Here is an 18,531-nt window from a genome sequence, read left to right as displayed (position 1 = left end):
CACACCGATGTCCAGCGGTTGGAGTTCCTTGGTCAACCCACCCGGAATCACAGCAAGTGTAGCGTTCATCCGCTTCACTTTCTGCTTCACATTAGCTGTGAGATGCGCTCGCATAGAGTCACAAATCAGAAGTGACAGTGATGTGTGGAAAAAAACCTCCCGGTCTCCTTACATACACCTGCCTCAGCCACTCCTTCATCATATCCTCGTCCATCCAGCCCTTTTCGGCTTTGTGGCTCGGCTGGATGCGCTTGTCGGCGATGTGCTTCTCGCAGTAGGACCGGAAGTTCGCCAACTTTTCGGAATAATCCGCCGGCTGTTGCTGCGCAACCGTAGTTCTGGTCCGGATGGAAAAATGGCACCGTTTCATAAAATGCCAGCACCAAGACGGATCTCCTCAGAAATGGTCAATTTTCATTTCCTCCGCTAGCGTTACTGCTCTGAGTCGGATGGTGACAGTCGAACGCTCCTTCCGCTCGCTTTTTGCTCGACGATCCATTGCTCGAGTCTTTCCTCCAACTTCCTCCACTTGCGAACCATCGACTTGTTAACTTTATATTCTCTCACGGCGGCTCCATTCCCATGCTCCTCGACGTAGCTGATAGGCTTCAGTTTAAACTGAGCTTCATAACCATGTCTCTGCCATTTTCAGGGTTGTTCGAACAGCAATGTTCTGCATAAAGCACATACGTACCTGTTCTTTTACAACCCACGCGCCCCCCTCATGTTCTCTACCACGTCCTCATGGTGGTCTCTAATACGTCCGCACATTCGGCGCACTGCACTACAGGGCGCTTTGCACATTTGAAAAAAATCTGAGACGTTTATATGTGCCTTATGGTCGTGAAAATACGATATATATATATATATATATATATATATATATATATATATGTAACGGAGTTGTACACTTAGGTTATTAAATTATGAAGGAAGTGACGCAACGGCGCACAGTGTGGCACTATGTCCCGCCCATAGTTTCCAGAACAATCTCGAGGAGATTCAGGGTGAGTCGCAATTTTCTGTTGGTCTCGATTAACGCGCATTTTCATGACAATATCTTATTTTGTTTCCCCTTTTGTACTGTCTAGTGTTATCTAATTAGTTCCCTTATTCATTTCGAGTCCAGATTACTTTTTGTGTCATTATTTACTTCACGTTTTGTCGAGTGGAACTTTGGAGCGCATGTGCTTCATAGTGCTTTTCTATTGCGCAGTTAATCACAAGACGAAACCCATGCGACTTCACCCATCCCTTCTGCCATACTGTGTTGCAGGTAATAATTGTTTCATTTCGTTTTTATTGAACAATATTTAGTTTCCTGTGTCGTGTTTCATTTGCCCGTGAGTGTCCGTGGCGGGTGGCGCCATTACAAGCGCACCGCGTGTTCTGCCGAGTCTCCGCCCATGATGCGTTCAGGGACATCTTGTAAATAACAGTGAACTTGTGTTGTATTCTCTTTTTCTGTAAATAACCACTATACGATCACACGTTGTTAATTCTGTTTTGTTATCTACAATGTTTTGCATTTGAGAACAATCTCGAGGAGATTCAGGTTAATCACAAGACGAAACCCATGCGACTTCACCCATCCCTTCTGCCATACTGTGTTGCAGAAATAAAAGAAATAAAAAGACACATCCACGCGTCTCGTCTTCATTAATACGGCAGCATCGTGGGGATGAAGACAGTCACTGTTGTGACACCCGTCACATTGGTGCCGTGACCCGGATCACAAGTGACTCTCCACTTCGGACCGGGACCGCGATGCTGCACAATGAAGACGCTGTGCAGTCCCATCACTCGGTGGACGGTGTGTCGACCCCCGTTTTGGAAATACATGTCGTGTGTTAATTGTCTGACCTGCTGTTTTGCAATTAGTGTGTTTTTTTTTCATGTACGTGTTTTTGTGTGTTAAGGCTAAGAATGAGCTCCTTACATGTAACAAGTAGCACACCTTTGAATGAGTGTGTTGGTAGAGGTAGAGGCTTCCCAACCGTGTAACAGTTGTATAGTGCAATCCAGAGTGGTGTAGGTTGTACAGAGGGGAATGGGCAGGTTCAAGCTGAGGCCACTTATGTTAGTGGGGACAGAGTTCCTTCCCAGACCCAGTGCAGTGCATCTACGACGAGCGCACAGACAACTGATACACCAGCAACAGATCTCTTTCTCCAGTCTGTCACAGTTATGTAGTGCTATGCAGGGTGATGTAGTTTGTACAGAGGGGAATGGGCAGGTGCGAGCTGAGGCCACTTATGTTAGTGGGGACAGAGTTCCTTCCCAGACCCAGTACAGTGCATCTCCGACGAGCGCACAGACCCTGACACACCGGCGACAGATCCCTTACTCCAGTCACCTGACGTAGTTGGTCAGATGAGTGACATAATTAGACAGCATTTTTGTACATCCTTGCCCGATAACCTTGTCTATTGTGCCTGTTGGTCTTTCTGTTGTCTTCCGTGTGTATGTTGCCTCACTTCTGCATAATTTAAGGGGGGTGTATGTAACGGAGTTGTACACTTAGGTTATTAAATTATGAAGGAAGTGACGCAACGGCGCACAGTGTGGCACTATGTCCCGCCCATAGTTTCCAGAACAATCTCGAGGAGATTCAGGGTGAGTCGCAATTTTCTGTTGGTCTCGATTAACGCGCATTTTCATGACAATATCTTATTTTGTTTCCCCTTTTGTACTGTCTAGTGTTATCTAATTAGTTCCCTTATTCATTTCGAGTCCAGATTACTTTTTGTGTCATTATTTACTTCACGTTTTGTCGAGTGGAACTTTGGAGCGCATGTGCTTCATAGTGCTTTTCTATTGCGCAGTTAATCACAAGACGAAACCCATGCGACTTCACCCATCCCTTCTGCCATACTGTGTTGCAGGTAATAATTGTTTCATTTCGTTTTTATTGAACAATATTTAGTTTCCTGTGTCGTGTTTCATTTGCCCGTGAGTGTCCGTGGCGGGTGGCGCCATTACAAGCGCACCGCGTGTTCTGCCGAGTCTCCGCCCATGATGCGTTCAGGGACATCTTGTAAATAACAGTGAACTTGTGTTGTATTCTCTTTTTCTGTAAATAACCACTATACGATCACACGTTGTTAATTCTGTTTTGTTATCTACAATGTTTTGCATTTGAGAACAATCTCGAGGAGATTCAGGTTAATCACAAGACGAAACCCATGCGACTTCACCCATCCCTTCTGCCATACTGTGTTGCAGAAATAAAAGAAATAAAAAGACACATCCACGCGTCTCGTCTTCATTAATACGGCAGCATCGTGGGGATGAAGACAGTCACTGTTGTGACACCCGTCACATATATATATCCCTAACGTCCAGACATGGCGACGTCGGACACAGCTATGATAGGTCCCTGCTCTCAGGTTGGGGGGAGCAGAGGACCACTCTCTTCAGCCCCACTGATTGTTCCTACATTCCTGACTAACGACTGGCCTGTTGGCCCCACTCTCTCTGGTGTCACCCAATCAGCATTACTAATGTTGCCTAACCTGTGTTGCCTAAGCAGGCTATTGTATGAACGATCCAAATTGAACCTCACCCCACCAAATCGGTTTAATGAAGGATTTACTTGTTTTATGAGAATCGCTTCTTTAACTCCCCTTTCAAACCATATACAGTAAAGTCTCGTTATATCGATATTCAAGGGAGTTCGAAAAAATATCGATATAACCGGGACTATCGATATATCCGACCCTGTTTGCATGTAATTTTCTCCGTGCGTGCATAGAAATAGTATCGATATAACCGGGACTATCGATATATCCAATATCGATATAACGAGACTTTACTGTATGTTCTTTCGCTAAGATTTTAACCTCATTGTCGTCAAATGAGTGGTTGCTAGCTTTTAGGTGCAAATGTACTGCCGATTGAGGCCCACTAGTATTACCCCTGCGATGTTGATAAAGTCTTTTTTTGAGAATTTGTTGAGTCTCCCCAATGTACTGCTCTTTACAATTTTCATTCTTACAATGTATTGAATAAACTACATTACTTTATTTTTCATTTGGCAGCCTATCTTTTGGATGCACTAATTTTTGCCTTAACGTGTTTATCGATTTGAAATAAGTAGGAATTTTGTGTTGCCAAAGGACTCTTTGTAGTTTTTCAGAAACTCCTGCAATGTAAGGTACTTTTACTCCTCTGCTTTTTGTATCTTGAGAATTTTTGGTTTCATTCCCTATTCTTTCTTTCTGACATTTGTTGAATGACCACTGAGGGTACCCACAGTTTGTGAGTACTCTCCTGATATGTTTTGACTGCTTTTCTCTACCTTCAACGCTTGTTGGTATTAGTTTAGCCCTATGCTGGAGGGTTCTGATAACTCCTAGTTTGTGTTGTAAAGGGTGGTTAGAATCGAAAAGTCAGTATTGGTCAGTGTGCGTAGCCTTCCTAAAGACTTCTGTTTTTAGCGCTCTGTCCTCTTTTCTAATTACTTTACAATCCAAGAAGGCTAGTTGGTTCTCTTTAATATTCCTCACGAGTAAATTTAATGTTGGTGTCTACCGAGTTGAGGTGGTCTGTGAAGGATTGAATTTCTTGTTTTTTAATTATGACAAAAGTATCGTCCACATATCTAAACCAGTGTCTAGGTTTTGTCCCTGGGAAGGATGTGAGGGCCTGTTTCTCCATCTCTTCCATGTACAGATTAGCCACTATGGGTGAAACTGGTGAGCCCATAGCACAACCATGGATTTGTTTGTAAAATGTCTCCCTAAATTGAAAATACGTAGTATTAAGGCAGATTTCCAATAATTTGCATAATGCTGATGGACTGATACCAGAGGTAGTGGGGCCAACAGGCCAGTCGTTAGTCAGGAATGTAGGAACAATCGGTGGGGTCGCAGGGAGTGCACCTCTGCTCCCCCCAACCTGAGAATAGGGACCTATCATAGCTGTGTCCGGCGCCGCCATGTCTGGACATTAGGGATATATATATATATATATATGTGAACGTGTACGACAATTTTGGCAAGCCAGCCAGCATCTCACTCTCGCACAGCAATCGACCGTGTGATGGCAACAGAGGCGGTGTTTGCGAGTCATTTAGCCTCCGATTCTCTATTCAACATTTTCAATGGATTTCGACTTACGAACATTTTGACTTACGACCATTTGGTCGGAACGGAACTCGGTCGTAAGTCGGATGTTACCTTTATTTTGCCCATGAATTCTGATGAAATAATTCCAAATTGTCTTTTAGCTTCCTTTCATTGCTTTTACCCCTGTTTGTGTTTTCGTATTTTGTCATGATCAGGTTGGCGACCAACGGGTGGCGCTGTTGGCCCGCCTGCAACTGCACAGGTGCTGGTCGTCCCGAGCCGTGGCGGACTGCCACGTTCGAACTGGCGACCAATGGGTAACGCTGTCAGCTCTGCCTGCTGCCTCGCAGGTGCTGGTCGTTACAATCAGTGACACTCAAAAGGACACCCGGCACGACCATTTGCTGTCAGGTCATTGTTGAATGCAATTGTATGCTTTGTATGCAATTGTGTGTATGTTGAATGCAATTGTATGCTTTGTATGCAATTGTGTGTATGGTGAATGCAATTGAATGCTTTGTATGCAATTGTGTGTATGTTGTATCATTTGTATGCAATTGTATGCATTATATGCTGTGTTTCACCTTGGCGGACTTTTAATCTTGGTTTTCTTTTGATACTTTGAATTTTTCTTTTCAGATGATTTTAACGTTTTAGGTTTTGTTCCTGTTGACTTTATTTTAATACAATTTATCAAAAACAACCTCCTGCTCCCTCCTGCCTGCTTTTTGGTAGCTGCAACCGCACACACCACCTCGCAAACTGTGACAGAATGACCCGAGCAACCATCGGATCCCGCAGGTACAACGGACCGGTCTCATTTCCACCCTGTGCCTGGCGGTGCAACGTCCACGTTAGCCCACGCCTCGTCGAGTTTGAATTGCGTCACTCGACAAGCCGTAACGTCCACGTCAACGTCCGGCTTAGACCTCCTTCCAGGTAGCCGTCCAGGGTGACACTGGGTGTCTGGCAGTGCACGCCCACGTCCTGCCACGCTGTCGTCGTGCATGTTGAATTGAGTTGCATCCACGACGAGCCGTGCAACGTCCGCGTCAACGTCAATCCGAGACCCCACTCACCGCTGGATCCCGGAGCGGCTCAGGACTGGTCTCGCTTCCCCGGTGCCGGGCAGTTCGCATCCACGTTGGCCCACGCCGCGTCGAGTTTGAATGGAGTCACTCAACAAGCCGTAACGTCCACGCCAACGTCCGGTCGAGACCCGTTCCCATACGGCCGACGGGGTGCCACTCTGCGCCTGGCAGTGCAACGTCCACGTCGAGCCATGCGTCGTCACGTGATCGTGTGAGATGGATCGCACTCACGGCCACGACGATCCGTGCCGCATCCACGTCCACTTCAGGCCGAGTCCCGTTCCCATTAGGCCGCCGCCCATCATATCCTGGAGAGGCAACGGTTGCCGTCTCCACCATTGTTCCCTGGCGAGTTGGACCTTTTGGGTGACTGTTGGGACTTCTGGAAGCAGTCCCTTGAAGGGAGGGGGGGGGGGGGGTACTGTCATGATCTGGTTGTCGACCAACGGGTGGCGCTGTCGGCCCCGCCTGCACTTGCACAGGTGCTGGTCGTCCCGAGCCTTGGCGGACTGCCACGTTCAGACTGGCGACCAATGGGTAGCGCTGTCAGCCCTGCCTGCTGCCTCGCAGGTACTGGTTGTTACAATCAGTGACACTCAAAAGGAGCATTCGCTGTCGGGTCATTGTTGAATGCAATTGTGTGCTTTGTATGCAATTGTGTGTATGTTGAATGCAATTGTGTGTATGTTGAATGCAATTGTATGCTTTGTATGAAATTTGGTGTACTTTGAATGCAATTGTATGCAATTGTGTGTATGTTGTATGCTTTGTATGCAATTGTATGCATTATATGCTGTGCATGTGTTCGTTTCACCTTGGCGGACTTTTAATCTTGGTTTTCTTTTGATACTTTATATTTTACTGTTCAGATGATTTTAACGTTTTAGATTTTGTTCCTGTTGACTTTATGTTAATACAATTTGTCAAACACAACGTCCTGCTCCCTCCTGCCCGCTATTTGGGATCCGCAACCGCCATCACCACCTCGCAAACTCTGACATATGTAAGCATTTAACCAATCACAGTTCAGCCATCATTTGTTACCAGGGTCAGAAATCTACATGGACACATTCACAATCAGTTCTGCGGGCCCTCTCGCATCAAATATGTTGTTCAAACTGTTGCTATAACCAATCAAAGTTCAAGTTGGCAACCCTAGACCTGCTCGAAGGTGCTGGCAAAATCAGTATTCGTAAATTATGATTGGCAAGTGACATGATTGGCTCATCACTAGCCAATCATAGCCGTGAGTGATAACCATATACTGGCCAGGGCTAGCACACTATGTCTGTAGTGAGCTGCATAAGAAAATACATTTCTGTGTTGATGTAATAGCAGTTTTGTGTAGTGAATCACACCACACTCGCAGCTGTGGATTGAGAAGTTGCACTACTGAAGGCCTAGTAGTATCATGCACAGGACGAAACTACGTCAAAATGTTAAAACTGAAAGTTTTAGCAAATTACCTGGACACCTGTTGTTTCAGCCATCATTTGTTAATCAGTTCTGCAGGCCCTCGAGCATTTTTAAATGTATATTCTAGATGCCTACCTGGACCAATGAACAAGTAACAATTGCTTGAAAGATGCATTCAATGAGTTAAGGAAAATGTTAAATTCCCTCAATTTTATTTAATCAATTGTTGGCAGAAATGAAGCATATTTAATCGCTAATGTCTTCTGCGACCATAATTAAATTTGAATCAACAACTTCAATATCTCCATCCCTGACTGTTTTTGTATCTTGGAAATCGAATTCTCTGAATGCAAATCCGATAAAATCAACAAAAACAATCACCAGAAACGTTATCTCTCCCAAACACATCTATAGGGCAACACAAAAAAAAGATTGTCGACGGATTATACTGGATTATTTTGCACAGACGGATGTTCAAGAGCTAACTTTGATTTCACTCGGAGTTTATATATATATATATATATATATATATATATATATATATATATATATATATATATATATATATATATATATATATATATATATATATATATAAATCAGCGTCTCACCCACCATGGATGGTGTCTGTCCCCCATTTTAGCTCGGGTCCTCTACCAGAGGCCAGAAAGCTTGAGGGTTCTGCGCAGTATCCATGCTGTTCCCAGCACTGCACTTTTCTTGACCGAGATATTCGATGTTGTTCCCGGGATCTGTTGCAACCACTCGTCGAGTTTGGGGGTCACTGCCCCGAGTGCTCCGACCACCACAGGCACGACTGTCACCTTTACCTTCCAGGCTCTCTCCAGCTCCTCTCTGAGCCCTTGGTATTTCTCGATTTTCTCATGATCCTTCTTTCTGATGTTTCCATCGCTCGGGACCGCTACATCCACGACAATGGCTTTCTTTCCCCCTTTATCTATGACCACGATATCTGGTTGGTTGGCCATTACCGTCTTGTCGGTCTGTATCTGGAAGTCCCACAGGATCTTTGCTCGGTCATTCTCCACCACCTTGGGAGGTGTTTCCCATTTTGACCTTGGGGTTTCCAGTCCATACTCCGCACAGATGTTTCGGTAGACTATGCCAGCCACCTGGTTATGGCGCTCCATGTAGGCTTTCCCTGCCAGCATCTTACACCCTGAAGTTATGTGTTGGATTGTCTCAGGTGCCTCTTTGCACAACCTACACCTTGGGTCTTGTCTGGTGTGGTATATCCCTGCCTCTATGGCTCTGGTGTTCAGGGCCTGCTCTTGGGCAGCCAGGATGAGTGCCTCTGTGCTGTCCTTTAGGCCAGCCCTCTCTAGCCACTGATAGAACTTATTGAGATCAGCCACTTCTGCTATGGTTCGGTGGTACATCCCGTGTAGGGGCTTTTCCTCCCATGATTGTCCCTCTTCCATCACCTCATCCTCTGTTCCCCATTGTCTGAGACATTCTCTGAGTACATCATCGGTATGAGCCTTCTCTTTGATGTATGGACCATGGAGTTTGGATGTTTCATCCAGGACAGTGGCTCTCACACTCACTAGTCCCCGGCCTCCTTCCTTACGGCTTGTGTACAGTCTCAGGGTGCTAGACTTGGGATGGAACCCTCCGTGCATGGTGAGTTTTCGGGTCTTAACATCCGTGGTCTGAATCTCTTCCTTTGGCCACCTTATTATTCCTGCAGGGAATCTGATCACTGGCAGGGCATAGCTGTTTATTGCCCGGGTCTTGTTCTTGACATTGAGCTGGCTTCTGAGAACTTGCCTCACTCTTGCTGGGGGTATTTGGTCGTCGCCGCTTTTCTTGTTGCTAGTTGCTAGTTCGAGGATGCCATTGGCCTGTGGTCTACCGAGGTATTTGTAGCTGTTTTCAATGTCTGCTATTGTTCCTTCAGGGAGTGAGACCCCTTCAGTGTTGACTACCTTGCCCCTCTTAGTCACCATCTGACTACATTTCTCCAGCCCGAATGACATTCCGATGTCACTGCTGTAGATCCTGGTTGTGTGGATCAGGGAGTCTATGTCCCTTTCGCTCTTAGCATACAGCTTTATGTCATCCATGTAGAGGAGGTGACTGATCGTAGCTCCATTTCTGAGGCGGTATCCATAGCCTGTCTTGGCGATTATCTGGCTGAGGGGGTTCAGTCCTATGCAGAACAGCAGTGGGGAGAGTGCATCACCTTGATATATGCCACATTTAATGGACACTTGCGTTAGTGGCTTGCCATTGGCTTCAAGTGTGGTTTTCCACATCCTCATCGAGTTTGCAACGAAGGCTCTCAGGGTCCTGTTGACCTTGTACAACTCCAAGCATTCAGTGATTCATGTGTGTGGCATCGAGTCATATGCTTTCTTGTAATCAATCCAGGCTGTGCACAGGTTGGTATATCGGGACCTGCAGTCTTGAGCGACTATTCTGTCAACCAGCAGCTGATGTTTGGCACCTCTAGTATCTCTACTAATGCCTTTCTGTGCTTTGCTCATGTATTGATCCATGTGTCCACTTATCCTAGCCGCAATGATGCCTAACATGAGCTTCCATGTTGTGGAGAGACAGGTTATTGGCCCATAGTTGGAAGGAACTGCATATATATACATATATATATATATATATATATATATATATATATATATATATATATATATATATATATATATATATATATATATATATATATATATATATATATATATATATATATATATATATATAACTGTTGCGCAGTTAATCATAATACGAAACCCATGCGACTTCACCCATCCCTTCTGCCATACTGTGTTGCAGGCAATAATTGCTTCATTTCGTTTTTATTGTACAATATTTAGTTTCTTGTGTCGTGTTTCATTTGCCCGTGAATGTTCGTGGCAGGTTGAACTGTGTGCCCTTGCAAGCGCACCGCGTGTTCTGCCTAGTCTCCGCGTATGATGCGTTCAGGGACATCATGTAAATACCAGTGAACCTGTGTTGTATTCTCTTTTTCTGTAAATAACCACTATATGATCACACGTTGTTCATTCTGTTTTTCGATGAGAAGGTTTCTTCAGCCGTCATCTGTACAATTTTGAAGGTTTCGGACGTTTCGCCTCCTATCCAAGAGGCTTCGTCAGCGAACTAAAGTCTGACTGGTCGTATCAGCCCTATTTATATATCCCTAATGTCCAGACATGCTGGCGCCGGACACAGCTATGATAGGTCCCTATTCTCAGGTTGGGGGGGGGCAGAGGACCCCTCCCCACAATCAGTGGGGCCACAGGGAGGGACCACTCCTGTACGACTGAGAGCTTACATAGACGTTCATTCTGTTTTGTTATCTACAATGTTTTGCATATACAGGACAATCTGGACGAGATTCATGTTAATCACAAGTCGAAACCCATGCGACTTCAACCATCCCCTCTGCCATACTGTGTTGCAGAAATAAAAGAAATAAAAAGACACATCCACGCATCTGATCTTATTAAGACGGCAGCATAGTGGAGATGAAGACAGTCACTGCTGTGACAACCGTCACATTGGTGCCGTGACCTGTCGATCACAAGTGAATCTCAACTTCGGACCGGGACAGCGATGCTGCACAGTGTCTTCATCCCATCACTCGGTGGACGGTGTGTCGACCCCGTTCTTTAAATTGTGTGTTAATTGTCTGAGCTGCTGTTTTGCAATTGGTGTGCTTTTTTCCTGTAAGTTTTTTGTGCTAAGTTTGAGAATGAGCTCCTTCCAAGGGACATTTAGCACACCTTTGAATAAGTGTATTGGTAGAGGTAGAGGCATCCCGACCATGTTACAGTTGTGGAGTCCCATCCAGAGTGATGTAGTAGAGGGGAATGGGCAGGTTCTAGCTGAGGCCACTTATGTTAGTGGGGACAGAGTTTCTTCCCAGACCCAGTGCAGTACATCTCCGACGAGCGCACAGACTCCTGACACACCAGCGACAGATCCCTTACCCCAGTCACCTGACGTAGTTGGTCAGATGAGTGACATAATTAGACACATTGGCCAGCAGCTGGCAGACAGCATTGTTGCACACCTCAGCCCAACACATAATGTTACCATGAACAACACATCAATCCTACATGACACGCCTATTGACACACCAACACAAAGTGACTTGACTCATCACAAGTTCTGATACTGCCGCACAGGAAAGTTCGCGTACCCCTAACTTTCAAGGGTGACCACACTGAACAAATGAATGTGGATGAGTGGGAAGACCGAATGAGGAACTACATGAGGAGAGCAAGAGTAGCTCCTGAGCATCAGGGAGAAGAAATACTCATGAATCTCAGCGGTCGAGCTAAAGATGTTGTCAAGGTTAGCACAAGAAACAGTGGAGTCGATGTAACCCAGAACCCAAATGCCATCTATAGCCTTCTCCGCAAGCATTTTTCTACTGCCACTTGTTCACCTCTCCCTCTAGCAGACTTTTACACCACGTTGCACAGGGATAAGGAGGACGTCTACGACTATTGGTTGAGGCTTAACAACGCTGCGGAAGTTGCTGCCAACCGTCTCAAAGAACAGGGCAGAGATTTGGACTGTTCTTTCCTCAACGTAACACGGATGTTTATTAAAAATTGCCCATCCAAAGATCTTTCCATGACATTTAGGTCAAAAACAGTGGATAAATGGTCGGCAGTTGAGGTCCAAGCCATCCAGGATGAGTACCAGACAGAAATGAGTCCCAGGACTGCCACTCCAGCTGCGGCGAACAGTCAACCCATTCATGTAAATAAAAGTGAAATGCTGCAGAATACAGCATGTCAGGACAACGGTAAAACAACCCACCTAGCCAGGCCACCCGACTCCGCAAATCTTGAGCGTGTCATTTCCATGCTGGAAAGGGTTTTGCTGCAAGGAGCTAACAATCCCTCTGCCTCTGGTAGACGCAAGTCAAGGCTTCCAACGGTGGACGGTTTGAATAAGCTACCATGTGCTGTCTGTGCTAGCGCTGACCATTCTGCGCTTATTCATTGCCGCCAAAAAGGACTTTGTTTTCTGTGCTTTTCACCCGATCACTCCAGATGCAACTGCCCCACACAAGTGCAGCCCTCAAGATCACCACTGTCGGGACACGAATGTCTCAGCATCCAAGGGAGTATGATGCGGATGAAGTTCATGACCCTCCCAACAGTTTGACAGATGATCTTGAATCGATATTAGAGTCCCTCACTTCCAGTGTCCCCACGGAGAAGACTGTTATCTTCCAAGCCACACACAAGGTCATGAAGTCGGATAGCTTGTTCTACACAACTGCCACTGTCGCAGGCATTTCCCTGACCGCAATGATTGACAGTGGCTCTACTGGTTGCACATTGAGTGAGTCGGCTATGGCACGATTGTTAGTGTGCAACCCTAACATGAAACGTTACTCTGCAGATGACGTTGTCATTGTTGGATGTGGTGGTCATCAGGTGACGCCTTCGGCCATATGCGATTTGGAAATAGTGGTGTACAATTGCAAGCTAGCTGTGCCCATGTTTGTGGTGCCTGGACAAACCGACGACATAATTCTGGGCAGCAATGCCATTAAGAAAATCCTTCACCTGATGCGGAAGACTGAAGGCTACTGGCGGCTCATGTCAGAGCCCGGTAGTACGATTGATGATGACTCCCACCACTTTTCTCACTGCTTTCCAACACAGAGAAATGGAAGGGTGGAACGATGCCTGACAAAGTTGGCACGCTGAAGTTGCAGCAGTGTGTGATGTTGCAACCAGAGAGTGAACATCTTGTTTGGGCTAAGCTTCCCGCTTGCGCACCGATGTCAGTTGACAGCACAGTCGTAGTTCAACCAACCCAAGCAAGGTGCAGATCCAGGAAGATTCTGGTTGGAAGGATTATCACACCGATGTGGGGCGATGGGTGGCTCCCAGTGAGGGTCATCAACCCCTCAACTGAAAAAGTGGTGTTGAGAAGAAACACAAAGCTGGCAGATGTATTTCCCTGCATTGCCACACAAGACTTGTCTGAACCTGACAACATCCAAATTTTGTCCCAATCGGTTCAGAATGCCACCGCAAGGCCAAGGTCCAAAGAAGACATCAAAATAGCACTGGACAAGCTTGGACTACATGATCTGGACTTGGATGCATGTGCTGTCTCCGATACGTGGAGGGACAGACTTTTCCAACTCATTGAGAGATATGAAGCAGTATTTTCACGGAACAGGATAGACTGTGGAGAGGCCTCTGAATTTGTGCACAAGATACACCTCGTGGATGACAGACCATTCCGCCTGCCTTATCGACGAGTGCCACCCAGTCAATATGAAAAGCTGAGAATGACTCTCAATGAGATGGAAGAAAATGGCATCATTCGGAAATCCACGAGTGAATATGCATCTCCATTAGTCCTAGTTGGGAGAAGAATGGGGAGTTGCGCATCTGCACGGATTTCAGATGGCTAAATGCGCGGACACAGCGGGATGCTCACCCATTGCCCCATCAGACAATGCTCTTGCCGCACTTGGAGGAAATGTCTTCTTCTCCACCATGGACCTTACCTCGGGATTTTATAATGTACCCCTGTTTGAGGACCATAAGAAGTACGCCGCCTTCTCGTCCCCATTTGGCCTACATGAATATAACCGGAAGCCACAAGGCCTTTAGAACAGCCTGGTTACATTCATGCGGATGATGCTTTCCATTTTCGGGGACAAGAACTTCACCAGCCTCCTGTGCTATCTTGACGATCTCATGGTCTTTGGTCCGACAGAAGAAATTGCGCTTAAGCGTTTGGAAATGGTTTTCTCCGGCTTGAAGAACCATAACTGAGGCTTGCTCTGAAGAATTGTCACTTTCTTCGGAGATCTGTGAAGTTCCTTGGCCATGTCGTCTCAGAGTCACGGGTACAGATCGACCCTGAAAAGGTGGAAGCAATTAACAGGGTACAGGTGCCCGACCTAATGGACAATGATGGCCTCACTCCCCCGCAGAAGAAAATTATATATTTCTTGGGAATGGTGTTGTATTATCAGCACTTCATTGAGGACTGCTCCATCAAAGCCAAGCCCCTTTTCAAGCTCCTTTCAGGCCAGAAAACCCGTGGTAAAGCCAGACGAAGGTCGAAACCCACATCGGATGCATCAAGTCATGTGAAGTTGACACCGGCGGACTGGACCACTGAATGTCAAACTGCCTTCGAGACTCTGAAGCACGATCTGTCAAACACATCCACGCGCGTGTGTATATATATATATATATATATATATCATCTCTCTCATCTCATTATCTGTACCGCTTATTCCTCATTAGGGTCGCGGAGGTTGCTGGAGCCTATCTCAGCTGTCTTCGGGCACGATGCGGGGGACACCCTGAATTGGTTGCCAGCCCATCGCAGGGCACACAAAGACGTACAACAGTCACTCTCACACTCACACCTCGGGACAATTTGGAGTGTTCAATCTGCCTGCCATGCATGGTTTTTGGAATGTGGGAGGAAACCGGAGGACCCGGAGAAAACCCACGCGGGTCCGGGGAGAACATGCAAACTCCACACAGGGAGGCCGGACCGGGACGCGAACCGGCGACCTCTGCACTGTGATATATATATATATATATATATATATATATATATCTATATATATATATATAGATATATATATACAGTAAAGTCTCGTTATATCGATATCGGATATATCGATAGTCCCGGTTATATCGATATTTTTTCTGACTCCCTTGAATATCGATATAACGAGACTTTACTATATATATATATATATATATAGTAAAGTATATATATAGCGGCTGGATAGCTCAGTTGATAAGGCATCGGTTTGGCATATGGGAGACGAGGGTTCGTATCCCACTTGTGGCAGAGAAAATGAGCACAATGACATCATCCAGTGTGGGTCCTTGGGCAAGACCCTTCACGCTAATGCCTACCTCATACAATGACAGACAATAAATGGAATGACATGCCGGCTCAGACGTCGCCCGGCCAAACAAGGTCTGCGTCAGGTGCTGGGGAACCAGAGCACCCTGATGAAAAATGGGCTACTGGAACAAAGCGGAGATGGACGAGATGCGATAACATGGCTCTGTTGGAATGCTACTACTTAAGCAACCCTAGTCAGAGGGGTTACATGCGGAGAATGGGGGCTGAATGGTTACTTCGAAACCCACAGTCACGGTTGACCACGAAACAACTAGTTCCGAGGTGAAGGGCCCCAGGCTGCCACATCACAGGAAGAGGTTCAACCAGAGATTGGGAGGCAAGCCCCAATGAATAATGAGATTGGGAAGCCAGCCCCAATAAATGAAATGCTGAGCGAGGCAGCAAATGACCTGAGAGATAAGATCATGGCAAGAATGAAAACTGGGCAACGAAGGCACCGATTACAACGGCTATGTGAAGTACCACCTGAAAGTCTCATGGAAACTGTGAATGCAGCACTGAGAACGATCCCGACCGGAACGATCACGGAAACCAATGAGCTGATATACACCTCAGCATCAGTGATCCTAGACATGCTTGGCTACAAGAGCAACCATGAGAGCCACGAGATTCCTTACCCACCATGGAAAAGACGGTTGGAGGCCAAGATCAAGGCGGCTCGGAAAGATGTGAGTCAATTGACGGAGACCCAGAGAGGTGTGAATAAAAGGCCAATACCCAAGAGGTACATGCAGATAACCATACCTGAAGCACTCGAAACTGCCAAACAAAGGCTCCAGGCCTTGGCCAGTCGCCTAAAGAGGTACACGAAAGAGAATGAGGCCAGAAGAATAAACAGGCTGTTCGCAACACAACCTGCGAAAGTGTACGCTCAATGGCTGGTGACTCTGAAAGAGGAGCACAGCAACCTCCCTGAACAGAATCCAGTTACCATCACAGCGGCAGATATACAAGGAAGAGTCTCAGGTATGAAAAACTGGACGGCACCAGGCCCGGTCCACACCTACTGGCTAAAGAAACTCAAGGGCAACCGAAGGGCGAACAATCCTGATCATGAAGGATTCCTTAAAGGGTGCAGTTCCTTCCAACTATCGGCCAATAACCTGTCTCTCCACAACATGGAAGCTCATGTCAGGCATCATTGCGGCTAAGATAAGTGGACACTTGGATCAATACATGAGCAAAGCACAGAAAGGCATTAGTAGAGATACTAGAGGTGCCAAACATCAGCTGCTGGTTGACAGAACAGTCGCTCAAGACTGCAGGTCCCGACATACCAACCTGTGCACAGCCTGGATTGATTACAAGAAAGCATATGACTCGATGCCACACACATGGATCAATGAATGCTTGGAGTTGTATAAGGTCAACAGGACCCTGAGAGCCTTCGTTGCAAACTCGATGAGGATGTGGAAAACCACACTTGAAGCCATGGCAAGCCACTAACGCAAGTGTCCATCAAATGTGGCATATACCAAGGTGATGCACTCTCCCCACTGCTGTTCTGCATAGGACTGAACCCCCTCAGCCAGATAATCGCCAAGACAGGCTATGGATACCGCCTCAGAAATGGAGCTACGATCAGTCACCTCCTCTACATGGATGACATCAAGCTGTATGCTAAGAGCGAAAGGGACATAGACTCTCTGATCCACACAACCAGGATCTACAGCAGTGATATCGGAATGTCATTCGGGCTGGAGAAATGTAGTCGGATGGTGACTAAGAGGGGCAAGGTAGTCCACACTGAAGGGGTCTCACTCACTGAAGGAACAATAGCAGACATTGAAAACAGCTACAAGTACCTCGGTATACCACAGGCCAATGGCAACCTCGAATTAGCAACAAGGAAAGCGGCTACGACCAAATACCTCCAGCGGGTGAGGCAAGTCCTCAGAAGCCAGCTCAATGGTAAGAACAAGACCCGGGCAATAAACAGCTATGCCCTGCCAGTGATCAGATACCCTGCAGGAATAATAAGGTGGCCAAAGGAAGAGATTCAGACCACGGATGTTAAGACCCGAAAACTCCTCACCATGCACGGAGGGTTCCATCCCAAGTCCAGCACCCTGAGACTGTACACAAGCCTTAAGGAAGGAGGCCGGGGACTAGTGAGTGTGAGAGCCACTGTCCAGGATGAAACATCCAAGCTCCATGAATACATCAAAGAGAAGGCTCCAACAGATGATGTACTCAGAGAATGTCTCAGTCAATGGGGAACAGAGGATGAGGTGCTGGAAGAGGGACAATCATGGGAGGAAAAGCCCCTACACGGGATGTACCACCGAACCATAGCAGAAGTGGCTGATCTCAAGAAGTCCTATCAGTGGCTAGAGAGGGCTGGCCTAAAGGACAGCACAGAGGCACTCATCCTGGCTGCCCAAGAGCAGGCCCTGAACACCAGAGCCATAGAGGCAGGGATATACCACACCAGACAAGACCCAAGGTGTAGGTTGTGCAAAGAGGCACCTGAGACAATCCAACACGTAACTGCAGGGTGTAAGATGCTGGCAGGGAAAGCCTACATGGAGCGCCATAACCAGGTGGCTGGCATAGTCTACCGAAACATCTGTGCGTAGTATGGACTGGAAACCCCAAGGTCAAAATGGGATACACCTCCCAAGGTGGTGGAGAATGACCGAGCAAAAATCCTGTGGGACTTCCAGATACAGACTGACAAGATGGTAATGGCCAATCAACCAGATATCGTGGTCATAGATAAAGGGGAAAGGAAAGCCGTTGTCGTGGATGTAGCGGTCCCGAGTGATGGGAACATCAGAAAGAAGGAACATGAGAAAATCGAGAAATACCAAGTGCTCAGAGAGGAGCTGGAGAGAGCCTGGAAGGTACACGTGACAGTCGTGCCTGTGGTGGTCGGAGCACTTGGGGCAGTGACCCCCAAACTCGACGAGTGGTTGCAACAGATCCCGGGAACAACATCGGATATCTCGGTCCAGAAAAGCGCAGTGCTGGGAACAGCACGGATACTGCGCAGAACCCTCAAGCTTCCTGGCCTCTGGTAGAGGACCCGA

The 18,531-nt window shown here is 46.7% G+C and overlaps 1 long non-coding RNA gene across 1 annotated transcript; it reads left to right on the top strand.

Annotated features, from left to right (window-relative positions):
• Positions 1–898: 898 nt before the first annotated feature.
• LOC148890941 (uncharacterized) lies at positions 899–3,245 on the top strand. The gene is made up of 2 exons (XR_016116629.1): positions 899–2,616; positions 2,826–3,245. It is a non-coding gene; the product is annotated as an uncharacterized LOC148890941 (long non-coding RNA).
• Positions 3,246–18,531: the final 15,286 nt, after the last annotated feature.

This window comes from Hippocampus bargibanti, linkage group LG12, assembly GCF_051943395.1.
Source record: "Hippocampus bargibanti isolate YZ-2025 linkage group LG12, ASM5194339v1, whole genome shotgun sequence".
In the NCBI taxonomy this organism is placed as follows: Eukaryota; Metazoa; Chordata; class Actinopteri; order Syngnathiformes; family Syngnathidae; genus Hippocampus; species Hippocampus bargibanti.
The sequence above is the reverse complement of the archived record's forward strand: the minus strand, read 5'-3'. Positions and strand labels throughout refer to the sequence as shown.